Below are 15,681 nucleotides of genomic sequence, written 5' to 3' on the forward strand. Positions count from 1 at the left end.
ATGCAATATTTGTGGAAGGATAGACAAATGATAACATGGAACAGAATAGAGTGTCTCAAATAAGACAGACATACTTGCCCTTCTGCTTATGATGAAGGCAGCACTGCAGTAGAGACGAGTCTTTTCAGAAAAAGTTTCTGAGTCAGTTGGATGTCCATATGAAACCTGACCCTTATCTTACACAGATATCAATTCCAGAAGGAATGTACAATAATATGCAAGAGAAATATAATAAAATTTCCATAAGATACTCTTAGAGAATGTTTTTACGATCTTTGAGTAGGCAAAATTCCTTTTTTTTAAATATAAGAAGCATTAAATGTACAGAAAAATGTTGTTAAGTTATATTTACATAAGCTTAAGAAATGAGTTCATCAAAGGACACCATTTGATTAAGAAAATGAAAATAAAAGGCCAAGGGTTAAACATAGAAAATAACACATATTTGCATCCAAAGACATCGTCATTGTAAGTTGTAGTATCATATTTGTAATAGTCAAGAACTGGAAATAACTCAATTCTATACTGTCAGCAGAATGGATCAGTACATGTTCATGTGATCATTCAAAGCATACTCTACAGTAATAAAAAATAAAAAGTGCTACAATATACAATATCATGTGTGAATCCCAAACATAATTTTGAGTCTATGAAATTAGATACAAAAGATGAAACATACGGCACCATTTTACATATAGTTCAAACATTGATAAAACTCTCTATGTTAGTAGAAGTTCGGTAAGCACTTTTCCCTGTCGAGGAGGGAGGACACAGACACTGGGGACGACAGTGACTGTGGTGCTGGGACACTCTCCTTGCTGCTCTGGGCGGGGCTTCATACTGAGGTCTACACTTCCTGCTCCTACATTGTTCTCTATGATTACATGTAGACAACAGTGTAGCTTAAAAATACATTATTTCCCTTTGCACTTCTTGCCCTGACCTGAAAAATCAATGAACAATGAGAAGATCCATATTTCACTACAAAATAAATCTCTGACTTTGAAGCCCATTTAACCTCACTCTACTTTTGAAGACATTTCACTCCAGGACCCTACTGAGTACCAGCAGCCCCTCCCTCTCTCTTACCTGAGCAGATCACAGAGGCTGTGTTGCCATGGGAACAGTCAGGACCACCCAGGGCAGTCACAGGACAACTCCACAGGAAGGACTCTGCCCCTGAGCAGTGAAATCGGGCTGTTAGGATCTGATCACCTCCTTCCACCAAGTGTGGTCCTCCGGGGGTGGAGACGGCAACTCCACAGCTGAGCTGATGACAGACAACATTGGCATTGGCCAGACTCCAGTGGGAGGCACAGAGCGCTCTCCATCGTCCAGAAATGTTCATCTCCACCTGCCCCTCACATTGAGAGGAGCCATTTGTCATGAGCCGGACCTCTGAGTATGCTGGTAGAAGAAGACAGAGTTTCAGCAAAATCACATGATTTTCTCACCTCAACAGGGTGTTCACAGAGGTGAAAGGCCTGACCTGCATCTCACCTGAACAGACAACCTGAGCAGCTCCACTGTGGTGACAAGGGCCCCCTGGACAGGGCACTCTGGGGCAGACCCAGAGCTCAGGCTCCTCCCCCTCACACCTGAACTCTTCAGCCAAGACTTGGCCATTGGACTCTCTGAAGAGCTCATGTTCCTGGACAGACACAGCCTTGCCACAACCCAGCTCTGCACAGATGACCTGGGCAGTGGGGAGTGTGAAGTTCCCATCAGACACTGGGATCCAAGCTTCTCCTGAATGCACTTCTACTCGCCCTGAGCAGGGTCCATCCCCTCCAGCCAGACGCACAAATCCTAAGAGGAAACAACAACAAAACCAGTCAGTGTTCATGGTACTGATTTAGCAACTAGGAACCACACGTCACAGGCAGTGGAGGGAAAGATTTTCTTTTTAGGAGTGGAGCAAGTAGAGAGTCTTTGACAGTTACTGTCATAATTGAATTTTCATGAGCAGGTTTCTGAAGAGAAACCTGGGACTATTACAAGGTCAGTTTGGAATGGTTGAATCCCAAGAACAAACACTTTGGGACTGGTTAGAAATGTGAATTCCTTGGTCTAGAAGCCTGGAAAGTACAGAGCCCAATTCAGATCACTGGAATGGCTGAATACTGGAAACACGGGTTTTAGCATTGGTTGAAGTGAATTTCTCATTTAGCAGCCTAGGACCTACATACAGATCCAAGGAAACTGTATAATATTTAGGCACTTAAACTTGAACATAGAGATATGCAGACCAGAAGCCACCCAGAGGGACGTGGGCTATGAGATTAGAGACCTAGCATCCAGACAAGCTTAGAAAGCTTTCATGGGACTTGTGGGACTAATATTCTGTCCAGTTTTCTCTCCCAAAAGCTAGTCTTCAAGTGACTTAGGTTAAGGAAAGTCCTGAGGCTGGATCAATGAGGGCATGCCAACCTGTAGATGGGTGACAGCTCCAGAGAAGAAATATGGACACAGTCACTAATTCACATTTATGTCATCACATCTTGTCTTGCTAATACTTTTTGATGCCAAAAAATTCCATGAATTCTTTCAGTGACCTCAGTGGGAAGGAAAATGAGTTAAGAAAACTCAGCGAGTCATAGAGAGAGAGTCCCAGCCATCTCTCTTGAAACCTAGGATTTGTCAAAGGATCTGGGGGGGAATGTGCTCTCAGTGGGAGTTTACCAGATAGCTGAGTTTCTACATCATCTCCTATTAAAGGTTTTTCTTCTCAAACAGGATTCATAGAAAATGCTAAGGGCTGAATAATTGATTTTAATACTATCATTGTACTAATTCTAACCACAGAAAAATATGCATTTTTCTCAAGCACACATGGCATAGTCTCCAGGCTAGGTTACAAATAAGCCTTAACAAATTCAAAAATATTAAAATAATTCCAACCATCTTACATGACCATAATGGAATGGAACTAAAATTCAATAATGATCAGAAAACGGGAATTCATGAATATATAAAAATTAAACCACACACTCATATTTTAAGATTGTTTTCCTATTTCTATAAAGAATGCTGTTTCGATAGGAATTGCATTAAATCTATAGATTACTTTGAGAAGTACAGGCATTTTAACAATACTAATTCTTTCAGGCCAGAAACACAGAATGACTTTCCATTGATCATATTGTCTTTAATTTCTTTCACGGATGTTTTAGAATTCTAAAAGAAGATGGCATGTTGCCAAAAAGAAGGAAGAAGAAGAAGGAGGAGGAAATGAGCAAACAAGCCATAATTTGGAGAGTTCCAAGTTGAAAAAGCCTCAATATGGATAAATATGCAAATATTTGTGGGAAACACTCGTTGAGTAGGTTGTTAGCATACTACATCACCCTCTGCTCCTCCCATCCACCACCTAAACTGCTATCCTTTCTCATTCCTCCCACTTCAGACAAGCAGACTCCATTTTAAAAGATACACATGGATGGAAAAGAAAATCAGAAAGGGTAGCTACTGCTGAAGAAGTAGGTTGTAGGTAGGTATATGGATATAGGATGTAGGTGGGATCAAGGAAGTTTTGAAACTAAAGGAGGAGTACCAAAATAAGAGTTCATCATTTGGTCATCAAAGGAACACATTTTGAACTGAATGAAGATAATACAATGAAAAAACTTTATTTAATTCATCAAGGACAATTCCCTGATTTCTGGGTGTGTTCTGATTATTTACTTCTGAAGTTCTTCCTGGTAAAGGACTGCTTAGTGATGCCCAACATGCAACCAAAAAATTATTAGAATTTCTAAAAGAGAGAAATGTAACCCATAACACATTCTTTAAAAACAATTCATTTAAAGCAGGTTCAGAAATTACAGAAATGATTGAATTGACTGAAGAGTTCCTTAAACCCCTAATATCAATATGCTTAATGAAGCATAAAAATAAACAGGTAGAAAAACTAGGAAAAATAAACAAATGAGACTTCTGAAACTGAAAAATATAGTATTGGAATGAACAATTATTTGGATTAATTACACAAGAGATCAGACATTACAGAATAAAAGAATTGGGAAGTAAAACACAGCAGTAGAAACTATCTAAATTAAACCAAAGAGAGTAAAAAGGCAGAAAAATATGAATGGAAACTCAATGGCATGTGGGATAATATCAAAATATATAAAACATGTGTACTTGGAGATTCAGAATAAGGGATGTGCAGAAAAATATTAAGCAAAGATAAATGACATTTTCCCAAAGTTATTGAAAACTATAAAACCCCACTGATCCAAAAAGCTAAACAAACCCCAAACAAGATAATGAAACCATTCTCAGAAAACATGACAATGTAATTACAGAAATCCATTGGTAAACAATCAAACAAAAATATGTTAAGAGCAGCCAGGGAAGTTTGACACATTATATACAGGGAACAAAAGGATAAGTATTATTTACTGACTTTTTATTGGAGGCAATGAAAGTCAGATGACAATGTAAGAACATATTTAGTGTATTGAGATTGGACATTTTTACCCTAAAATTGAATCACCCAAAAAATACTTTTCAAAACTGAATGAAAATTAAAATGATTTCAGGTAAATGAAAGATGATAGAATTGGAGGCCACCAGACACACTACACAAAACTGCCTCAGGAAGTTCTTCAAGCTAAAGGGAGATGACAGCAGATGAAAACATGGATCCTCTCAAAGCTATAGAGACTGTGCTAAATGTTGATTCTCTATTAGAAGATTTAAGGCAAAAAATATTAGCAGCAAAATATAATATTCATAATAAATTTATAAATAGAATGTATGACAATAATAGCACCAATGACAAGAACAGGGAAGTGGAAGAAAAGTACAGTGACTGACATTGCATGTAGTGACATAATATTTCAAGATGAAATGTATTTGAAGATTAATAATTCAACATTGGGCTTTCCCGGTGGTTCAGTGGTGAAGACTCCCCTGACAATGTAGGAGACGTGGGTTCAATCCATGGTCTAGGAAAATCCCACATACCACAGAGCAACTAAGCCCGTGCACCACATCTAGTGAGCCTGTACTCCAGAGCCCCGGGGCCACGACTACTTAAGCTTGTGCCCCATAGAGCCTGTGCTCCACAGCAAGAGAGGCCACTGCAATGAGAATCTCATGCCTGCAGCTAGAGGGGAGCCTCTGATCTCCACAACTAGAGAAAAGCCCATGCAGCAATGAAGACCCAGCCAGCAAAAATTAAATTTACTTTAAAAATTTTTTTAAATTAAATAATATAATCACCTAAAAATCTGATATGATTAATAAACCAATACAGTATTCAAATTAAAATGGTAAAATATACTCGATGATTAAATAAGAACAAAAATATAACATATAGCAGCTGCTGCTGCTACTGCTCCTAAGTCACCTCAGTCGTGTCCGACTCTGTGCGACCCCATAGATGGCAGCCCACCAGGCTCCCCTGTCCCTGGAATTCTCAAGGCAAGAACACGGGAGTGGGTTGCCATTTCCTTCTCTAGTGCATAAAAGCGAAAAGTGAAAGTAAATTTGCTCAGTCATGTCTGACTCTTAGCTACCAATGGACTGCAGCCTACCAGGCTCCTCCGTCCATGGGATTTTCCAGGCAAGAGTACTGGAGTGGGGTGCCATTGCCTTCTCCAACAAATAGCAGGCAAGTACACTTAAAACCAATTATGTCAGTAATTACATTAAATGTGAATAATTTAAGTACTGCAAATAAAAAACAAGATAATCAGACCAGACAAAATAAGACAAAACAATATACTATCTACAAATTTATATGTGTTTAAATATAAACACAGAAACATACTAAAGAGGTAAAAATTACATACCATGCAAACACAAATCAGAGAAAACTGCATATAATATCTAAATTAATATCATACAAAGTCAGACTATAAGAAAAATAATTCATTCAGAGAAAAAGAAACATTTTATGATAATAAAATACAAAAGAAATTATATAGTATTAAAACTGGTGGGTTACACAGAGAAGTTATGGGGAGGGAGGTGGGAGGGGGTTTCATGTTTGGGAACACATGTAAGAATTAAAGATTTTAAAATTAAAAAAAAATAAATAAATAAACCAAAAGGCAAAAAAAAAAAAAAAACTGGTGGGTTAAAAATAAAGTGACGCTTAGAGGAAAATTTAGAACCTAGATGCTTTCTTGACGATTACTTTAGAAGAAAAATAGAAACAGAAGGAAGTGATCCAAGACTCCACCTCAAGAATCTACAAAAGCAACCACAATCATAACTGAAAAAGAGGAATGAAAACTGAGCATAGAAATCAATTAAGAAGAAAGCAAATACACCATCAAGAAAACCAATACAGTCCATTAGTGATTTTCTTAAAAAGAACATTTACACGGATAATCTTCTAGCAAACCAATTAAGAAAAAAGAGGGAACACAAATTAACAAAACCAGTAACAAAAGGGGGAATATCATTATAGATCCTCCCAACATCTAAGGATAGGAGATATGAACCAGTGCTACTTAGATATTGCCAACATCTAAAGATATAAGATACGAAATGATGTTATTCTAATTTGAAAAACTTTTTGTAAAATGGACCAAGTCCTTGAAGACAAATTACTTGTGAAATACAACTCACCAAAATCTGATACAAAAAAAGAGAAAAATATGAGTAATCTTACATTTATTAGATAAACAGAATCCACTAAGAAAATTGCAACCTCCAAATGCTAGCACTTCCACAGAGCTCAGAAATGACTCCCACAGCAAAATAAAGGAAGAGAGGGAGGGAAGGAATGGGGGCAGGGAGGAAGTGTGACACAGAGGCTGTGGTGAATGTACAAGCTGACCTGCATCTTTCCAACCCTCCCCTCCTGCAGCCCTTGCAGCTTCATCCCCTCACCGTTCTGCACTTCAGTACTGTAGTCCCTGGTAGCTCAGAAGATAATCAAGACTCTGCCTGCAATGTGGGAGACCCAGGTTTGATCTCTGGGTGAGGAGGATCCCCTGAAGAAGGAAATGGCAACCCACTCCAGTATTCATGCCTGGAGAATCCATGGGGTCCATGGGGTCACAAAGAGTAGGACAGGGCTGAAGCAACCTGGAACGCTTGCACCACAGTCCTTCACAATTTGTGTGTTCCCTCCCAGATCTTCCACCTGAACTCCATGAAATCTCCTTATTATTTCAAACAAGCTTCTCTACATTCTCCTCCAGTCATTGTTTCCACTCTAGATTTCTCCTAAACATGGTACTTCACTTCCAACAATCCACTACTGAGGCTGGAATTTCTCTTCCATACCTGACTCCTAAGGTTGAGCAGAAGAAACTCCAAGAGTTCTGATTCAGATAATGAAAACACATGCTATTCTAATCTTATTTCTGCTATTTCACCACCACTTTGACTTATCTTCACATCATTAAAATATGTCTGAAAATACAGAAAAGACAGACCAGGGGGAGGAAACTAGTGACAAAAAGAGAAACACCTGTATACCTGTGGTGGTATCATGTTGATGTATGACAAAATGAATAGAATATTGTAAAGTAATTAACCTCCAATTAAAATAAATAAATTTATATTTTTAAAAAAGAGAGAAAAAGAAGGAAACTGGAACCGTTCATAAAAATGTGAGTCTAAGTTAGAGCAATGGTAGTAGGGTGTACAAAACACATCTAGTGTTTAAATATTAGTTCAGCTCAGTTTAGTTCAGTCGCTCAGTCGTGTCCGACTCTTTGCGACCCCATGAATCACAGCATGCCAGGCCTCCCTGTCCATCACCAACTCCTGGAGTTCACCCAAACTCATGTTCATATTGTCGGTGATGCCATCCAGCCATCTCATCCTCTGTCGTCCCCTTCTCCTCCTGCCCCTAATCCCTCCCAGCATCAGAGTCTTTTCCAATGAGTCAACTCTTCGCATGAGGTGGCCAAAGTATTGGAGTTTCAGCTTTAGCATCAGTCCTTCCAATGAACACCCAGGACTGATCTCCTTTAAAATGGACTGGTTGGATCTCCTTGCAGTCCAAGGGACTCTCAAGAGTCTTCTCCAACACCACACTTCAAAAGCATCAATTCTTCGATGCTCAGCTTTCTTCACAGTCCAACTCTCACACCCATAAATGACCACTGGAAAGCCATAGCCTTGACTAGACGGACCTTTGTTAAATATCAGAGCACTTCCAATTCTCTATTCTAAGTATATCTTAAATGGAATTAATAACAAGACATCAGTTTTCTTAGGATAACATTGGGAGTTCTAATTTCACACAAAGTTTCAACATCACACACTCCATTTTCACTCAGATGCTCATTTATCAAAATATGGTAGAGACACCGGTAGTATTTCCACAAAGTTATCTTCAGGTGGAACCATGATTATGACATTGTGACAGTGAGGAAGGTTACTTGAGATGCCAGAAAACAGGTTTGTTTAAAACAAAAGTTTCTAACTAACATTCAAATTCACCTTCAAAATAATTATTTTTAATAAGAGTGATAAAGAGAATGGAAGAAAACATTTTGAAGAAATGAATAGATTTATGACATAAGTGCTGTAGTGGTTTCACAAATGCACACTTATCAAGCAGTTTTGTATGTAGGACATACCTCAATAAAGTACTTTTCAAAAAGACAAAGAATTGTTTCCTTAAGGGCATCAACTAGAATCATCAAAGATCTGCTGAAGGTGAGATTAAAAAGATCACTTTTCCAATGATTTTCCTGTACATAAACACCCAAGAGCTGACTGGCTGTGGCTGTTAAGGACCTACTGCAGAGGTCTTCAGGGCTCTCCTGTCCCATCATCCCATTAGATGGGGTGATACTATCCTAAGACCAGCCTTCTACATTAGGGAATTCACTGTGATAACTGACAATATCTTCCTCCAGTCCAGTTGTTCTGATGTGATTAATAACCTGGACATCCAATCTGCAATAGTGATAACAACTAGAAGCATCTCTGTCAGATACTGTGAGCACCCACTCACAGCCTAGTTTCACTGCTGTCTTTCCTGCATCCACCTTGGCATAGGTCAAACACACTTAGGTAGCACTGAGTAATTCTTAGGAGTCACATCAGGTCCTCTTAGCTTCGATTCAGTTCAGTTCAGTTCCTCAGGCATGTCTGACTCTTTGCAACGCCATGGACTGCAGCATGCCAGGCCTCCCTGTCTATCACCAACTCCCGAGGTTTACTCTAACTCATGTCCATTCAGTCGGTGATGCCATCCAACCATCTCATCTTCTGTCGTCCCCTTCTCCTCCCACCTTCAATCTTTCCCAGCATCAGGGTCTTTTCCAATGATTCGGTTCTTCGCATGAGGTGGCCAAAGTACTGGAGTTTCAGCTTCAGCATCAGTCCTTCCAATGAACACTCAGGACTGATTTCCTTTAGGAGGAGGGACTGGTTGGATCTCCTTGCAGTCCAAGGGACTCTCAAGAGTCTTCTCCAACACCACAGTTCAAAAGCATCGATTCTTCAGCGCTCAGCTTTCTTTATATTCCAACTCTCACATCCATACAGGACTACTGGGAAAACCATAGCTTTGACTAGACCGGTCTTTGTTGGCAAAGAAATGTCTCTGCTTTTTAATATGCTGTCTAGGTTGGTCATAGCTTTTCTTCCAAGAAACAAGCATCTTTTAATTTCATGGCTACAGTCACCATCTGCAGTAATTTTGGAGTCAAAAAAAGAAAAAAAGTCTGTCACTATTTCCACTGTTTCCCCATTTATTTGCCAGGAAGTGATGGGACCAGATGCTATGATCTTAGTTTCTGAATGTTGAGTTTTAAGCCAACTTTTTCACTCTCCTCTTTCACTATCATCAAGAGGCTATTTAGTTCTTTGCCTTCGGCCATAAGTGTGATGTAATCTGCATTTAAGGTTATTGACATTTCTCCCAACAATCTTGATTCCAACTTGTGCTTCATTCAGTCCAACATTTCTCATGATGTACTCTGCATAGAATTTAAATAAGCAGGGTGATAATATACAGCCTTGACATATTCCTTCCCCGATTGGAACAAGTCTTTTGTTCCATGTTCAGTTCTAACTGTTGCTTCTTGACCTACATACAGATTACTCAGGATGCAGGTCAGATGGTCTGGTACTCCCATCTCTTGAAGAATTTTCCAGTTTGTTGTGATCCACACAGTTAAAGGCTTTGGCATAGTCAATAAAGCAGAAGTAGATGTTTTTCTGGAACTCTCTTGCATTTTCAGTGATCGAACGGATGTTGGCAATTGGACCTCTGGTTCCTCTGTCTTTTCTAAATCCAGCTTGAACATCTGGAAGTTCACAGTTCATGGACCACAGCCTTGTCTAACTCAAGGAAACTATGAGCCATGCCATGTAGGGCCACCCAAGACAGACGGGTCTTAGTGGAGAGTTCTGACAAGACATGGTCCATGGAGAAGGAAAGGCAAACCACTTCAGTCCTCTTGCATTGAGAACCCCAGGAACTCCTAGCTTCACTGCCTCTTATCCGTGATGTGCTTCAGCTGCTGTGTTGTAAACTTCAAGACTGCATTTTCCTGCTCCCTCAACATCCCTGCAAATGTGGTGTGAGCTCCCCACTCGATTCATCATGTACACCAGTGTGATGAGATTTTCCCTGCCATGAGTCCCGCTTCTGGCCTCTTCTGACTGTGACCTGGTGACCTAGGGTCATTTAAATGCACCACTGAATTTCTCTCACACATTTTCCTGTGTAACTGCACCATGCCTTCGGGTATGGTCACTTGTCCATGGGTCTTCACATGCCCTTTTGGGGTCACCATTGCTTGGTTGAGCTTGTTCTATTGGCACATCACCCACATACCAACCTGATGGAGTGTGGTGACTCTGACTTTTAGGACCAATGAGGATAATAAACCTTGTTGCCGACATCTCTCCTATGACACCCCCTCCTCATCAATGTAGCCACACCCTACTGACCATTATGTCAAAGAATACAGAACAATTACCATGCTAAGACTGTCACAAAGGTCGAAACCAGAAGCTGAATCTGTGAAACTTTTGACCTCACCTCTGCCTCCTATGACACATCACAAAGACCCATCACCCAAGCATGTTCTAAAGGCTGTATCCATAATCTCGAGTCATTCTGGTGATAAGACAGAGGCTTTTCCTGCTAGAGATTCCCACACAGACCAGACAGGACTTACCTGAGCAGACAACTCCAGCATCCCGGTCATGGGTATAGCTATCATTACGATAGTCTTTAATATTAGAATGCCTACAGTCACTGACAGTTGACTCTGTCCCTTCACACAAAGTATACAAAAGCCAAATGGGGCCAAGTCCTGGCCCAAAATAAGCCTCTTGAGGAATACCAACGGCAACTCCACACTCCAGCTGTCTGCACACTACAGATGCATCTTTCAAGCTCCAGTTCCGATCATCCACTGTGCCCCATTCTCCTTGGTGTTTCACTTCCACTCTCCCCTCACAGCGGTGGGCTCCATCCTTCAGCCTCAGCTCCAGTACTGCAAAAGAGACACACGACAGGAAAGATTTTAGGAGACTTAGAGTGGTACAATATTTAAAACATTAGCTCTCTGGGGAGCAAAACAGTGCATGGGATATAGTATTTCCTGACCTCTGTGGTATAAACATTCCCAGCGTGGCCAACTCTAAGCCCCCAATGTGCCATCACTGAACACGGAGCAGGAAGGGAGGCACCAAGTATTTCTCAGGCGCCTGTAGAACCAGCTCCAGGGACACCAGCGAGGACAGGCCTTCAGAGACTCTGGATGCTGTCCTCCCTGTAGACGTGCCCAAGGCTACTAGGTCCCAGCTTCTCCATCTCAGTTGCAAATCATGGCCTGGGATCCAGGGAGGAATCCTCCCTCTCCTTCCCTGTCCATAGGAAGCATCTCATCCAGCTCAGGACAGAGGGCTGGTAACATGCCCTAAAATGTCCTGGTTCTTCCTGCCATCTGGTGTTCATGTCTTTGTGTAATTCCACACTCCAATGTACCTGCTGCTGCTGCTGCTGAGTCACTTCAGTCATGTCCGACTCTGTGCGATCCCATAGACAGAGGCCACTAAGCTCCCCTGTCCCTGGGATTCTCCAGGCAAGAATACTGGACTGGGTTGCCATTTCCTTCTCCAATGCATGAAAGTGAAAAGTGAAAGTGAAGTCACTCAGTCGTGCCCAACTCTTAGCGACCCCATGGACTGCAGCCTACCAGACTCCTCTGTCCATGGGTTTTCCCAGGCAAGAGTACCAGAGTGGGGTGCCATCGCCTTCTCTGCCAATGTACCTAGTAACACACATCTAACCTATGGAATTTGACAAAAGTGATTGATGTCACTTTAGTGATTAAGTCATAAGATGACTCTGGTTTCTGCATATAAAAAGGAGTTCATTAGTAGGAACATCATAGATGGAGACATTATCAGTGTTCAGTACAGTTCAGTTCACTCACTCAACCGTGTATGATTCTTTCAGATCCCATGGACTAAGGTACACCAGGCCTCCCTGTCCATCACCAACTCCCGTAGTTTACTCAGACTCATATCCATTCAGTCAGTGATGCCATGCAAGCATCTCATCTTCTGTTGTCGCCTTCTCCTCCCAACTTCAAACTTTCCCAGCATCAGAACACTCTTTTTTTTTTTTTAAAGAACTAACCAGATATTTTGCTATTCCCTGATAGCTCAATTGGTTAAAGAATCCACCTGCAATGCAGGAGACCCTGGTTCATTTCCTGCGTCAGGAATATCTGCTGGAGAAGGAATAGGCTCCCCACTCCAGTTCTCTTTTTCTTCTCTTGTGGCTCAGCTGGTAAAGAATCAGTCTGCAATGCTGGAGACTGGGGTTTGATCCTTGGGTGGGGAACACTCCCTGGAGAAAGGAAAGACTACCCACTCCTGTAAGGCCTAGAGAATTCCATGGACTGTGTACAAAGAGTCAAACATGACTGAGTGACTTCCACTTCTTCAATTCTTCAACCAGATATTTTGAAGCTGAATAATAAATGAATGGGCTTCCCAGGTGGCACTAGTGGTAAAGAACCTGTCTGCAAGTTCAGGAAATGTAAGAGACTCGGGTTCAATCCCTCGGTCCGGAAGATCCCCTGGAGGAGTGCATAGCAACCCACTTCAGTATTCTTGCCTGGAGAATCCTGTGGACAGAGGAGCCTGGGGGGCTACAGTCCATAGGGTCACAAAGAGTCAGACATGACTGAGGCAACTTAACATGCACAATACAATGAGTAAACTGAAGAATTCAAGAGAGATTCAACAACAGACTTGACCAAGGGAAAGAAAAAGACAAAAGAATCAATGTGTTAGAAGAAAGATTAGTTGAAAGCATCCAAATCGAGGAGCCAAAAGAGAACGAAAGGAATATAGAAAGCCAGTGGACACCATAAAGAGAAAAATAAATGCATGGACTGGAGTCATAGCAGAAGAAGTGAAGGAGAAAAGAATTAAGGTCTGAGGACTTCCCTGGTGGTGTAGTAAAAAGAATCCACGTGCCAGTGTAGGGGACATGGGTTCAATCCCTGGTCCAGGAAGATGTCACATGCCGCAGAGCAGCTACGTCAGCGTGCCCCAGCTGCTGAACCCTGTGCACCCAGAGCCTGTGCTCTGCACCCAGAGGAGCCTCTGCAGTGAGAAGCCTGCACACTGTGGCGAGGAGCAGCCCCTGCTCATCGCAGCGAGAGAAAGCCTGCGGGCAGCAAGGAGACCCAGCGCAGCCAAAAGTGAATAACTAAAACAGAAAGACAGGCTGCGAATTTCCAAACATGGGGAAAGATCTGGACATCTAAGTTCAAGAAGCTAATAAGTCACCCCAAAATTTCAATCCAAAACAACCTTCTCCAAGACTCACCGAGTAAACTGTTCAAATGCAAAGAGAAAGAGAAAATTCTAAAAGTCTAAAGAGAAGAAAAAATTCTGTCACCCAAGAGGACTCCCATAAGGATATCAGCGGATTTGTCCAAAGAAACCCTGCAGACCCTCACTCAGGGGAAAGCAGCTCCAGGGAGGAACAGGAGAGGGCATGGAGAAGGGGCTCCCTACAGAGTCACAGCAGATCCTGGGAGGGGAAGGACTGTCCCAGGCCCCCAGCACATCAGGAAATGAGTCACGGGGACCAGGGCAGGGACTTGGGAACTTATACACGTGGGGCTGCACATCAACTGATCTTTACAAACAGAGGGATAAGTCATTCATTGGAAGGATGGATGTTGAAGCTGAAACGCCAATACTTTGGCCACCTTATGTGAAGAGCTGACATGTCTGAAAAGACCCTGAAGCTGAGAAAAAGAGAAGGTGGGAGGAGAAGGGGACGACAGAGAATGAGACAGTTGGATGGTGTCACTGACTCAATGGACATGAGTTTGGGTAGACTCTGGGAGTTGGTGATGGACAGGGAGGCCTGGCATGCTGTGGTCCATGGGATCACAGAATCAGACACCAGTGAGCGACTGAACTGAACTGAACTGAACAGAACAGACAAGAGGCCCCTCTCCTGGATGCGGGCTTCTAGCTCCCTAATGGACACCTGGTGGGAACAGGTGAGGCCAGCAGGCAGAGCCTCTCACAGAGCCCAGTGCTAGGCAGACATGGCAACAAGCAGAGGGGAGCCCAAGAGATGGGGGAGAGGAGCCAGAGAGAGGCAGGCAGGTACACGATTATCTCTGATCCAGTTACATGCAGCGGCCGTGACACCCAGCCCTGTGGACACCCTGTGTGCTTCACAGACCAACGGACTCAGTCCCTGCTCAGCAGCCCTGTTCCTCTCACACAGACAGGCTCCACCTCCCCTCACACACACACACAGGCTCACACACCCTCACACACTCCTCACTCACCCTCACTCACCCACACTCACCCACACATACTCCTCATATACCTTAATACATCACTTGCACACTCCTCACACACTCCACAATCACATACAACTCTTCACACCCACTTACACCCTCACACACTCACACACACACACTCCATACCCTCACACACACACACCCTCACACACTCCTCACCTGCGCGTGCGCACACACACACACACACACACAATCACAGAGCCTACAGGAGCACAGGCACAGGAAACACGGGGACCCAGGGGCAGTGCTCACACACCAGGCACGTGGAGCGTGTGGGAACAGCCCAGAGTCCCTGCTGGGGTCAGTCGCTGGACCTTCCACACACTGGGAGCCACTGGGACCCTAGAAGCTCCCTGAGAACAGGGGAGACAGCGGAGGGGACTCAGGCTGACCCAGCTTGGTTCAGACAAAACCTCAGTGCTCTGTAAAATCTGCCGCTATGACCAATGGACCCCCCCATAGGAGAGGGACCAGTATGCACATCAGCATGATTCTTTTTTGGTCAGAAACACTGAGGCTCAGCTCCAGAACTCCAGACACCTGCCTGCTGTGGACCCAGGACAGAGGGGCAGCTCTTACCTTGACCACCCACCACGGTGCCGAGGAGGAGGACACTGAGTCCTCTCAGGGAGAGGTGTCTGCCCAGAGCCATCCTGACCCCACGTCCTCAAGGTCACAGTCCCAGCTGCAGGATCATCCTGTGAGGAGGCGTCAGGGTGCCGACCAGGGACTATATAGACCACCCCTTACACCCTTCCTCCTGAGAGCCAATAGCGACACCTTTCACCATTTCAGGCACTATCGGAGGCTGCATCTGCCCCTTTCTGAACACCAATGAGCTTCTGAATCTTCCACATCTCCTTATATGAGCAACACGGTCCTTGACCTCCTG

The 15,681-nt window shown here is 43.0% G+C and overlaps 1 pseudogene; it reads right to left on the bottom strand.

The window, feature by feature from the left end:
* Positions 1 to 15,441, bottom strand: part of LOC138077646 (antigen WC1.1-like) — a 58,298-nt pseudogene extending 42,857 nt beyond the window's left edge.
* Between the last annotated feature and the right edge of the window lie 240 nt (positions 15,442 to 15,681).

The sequence above is a fragment of the Capricornis sumatraensis genome, chromosome 4, assembly GCF_032405125.1.
Source record: "Capricornis sumatraensis isolate serow.1 chromosome 4, serow.2, whole genome shotgun sequence".
Lineage (NCBI taxonomy): Eukaryota > Metazoa > Chordata > Mammalia > Artiodactyla > Bovidae > Capricornis > Capricornis sumatraensis.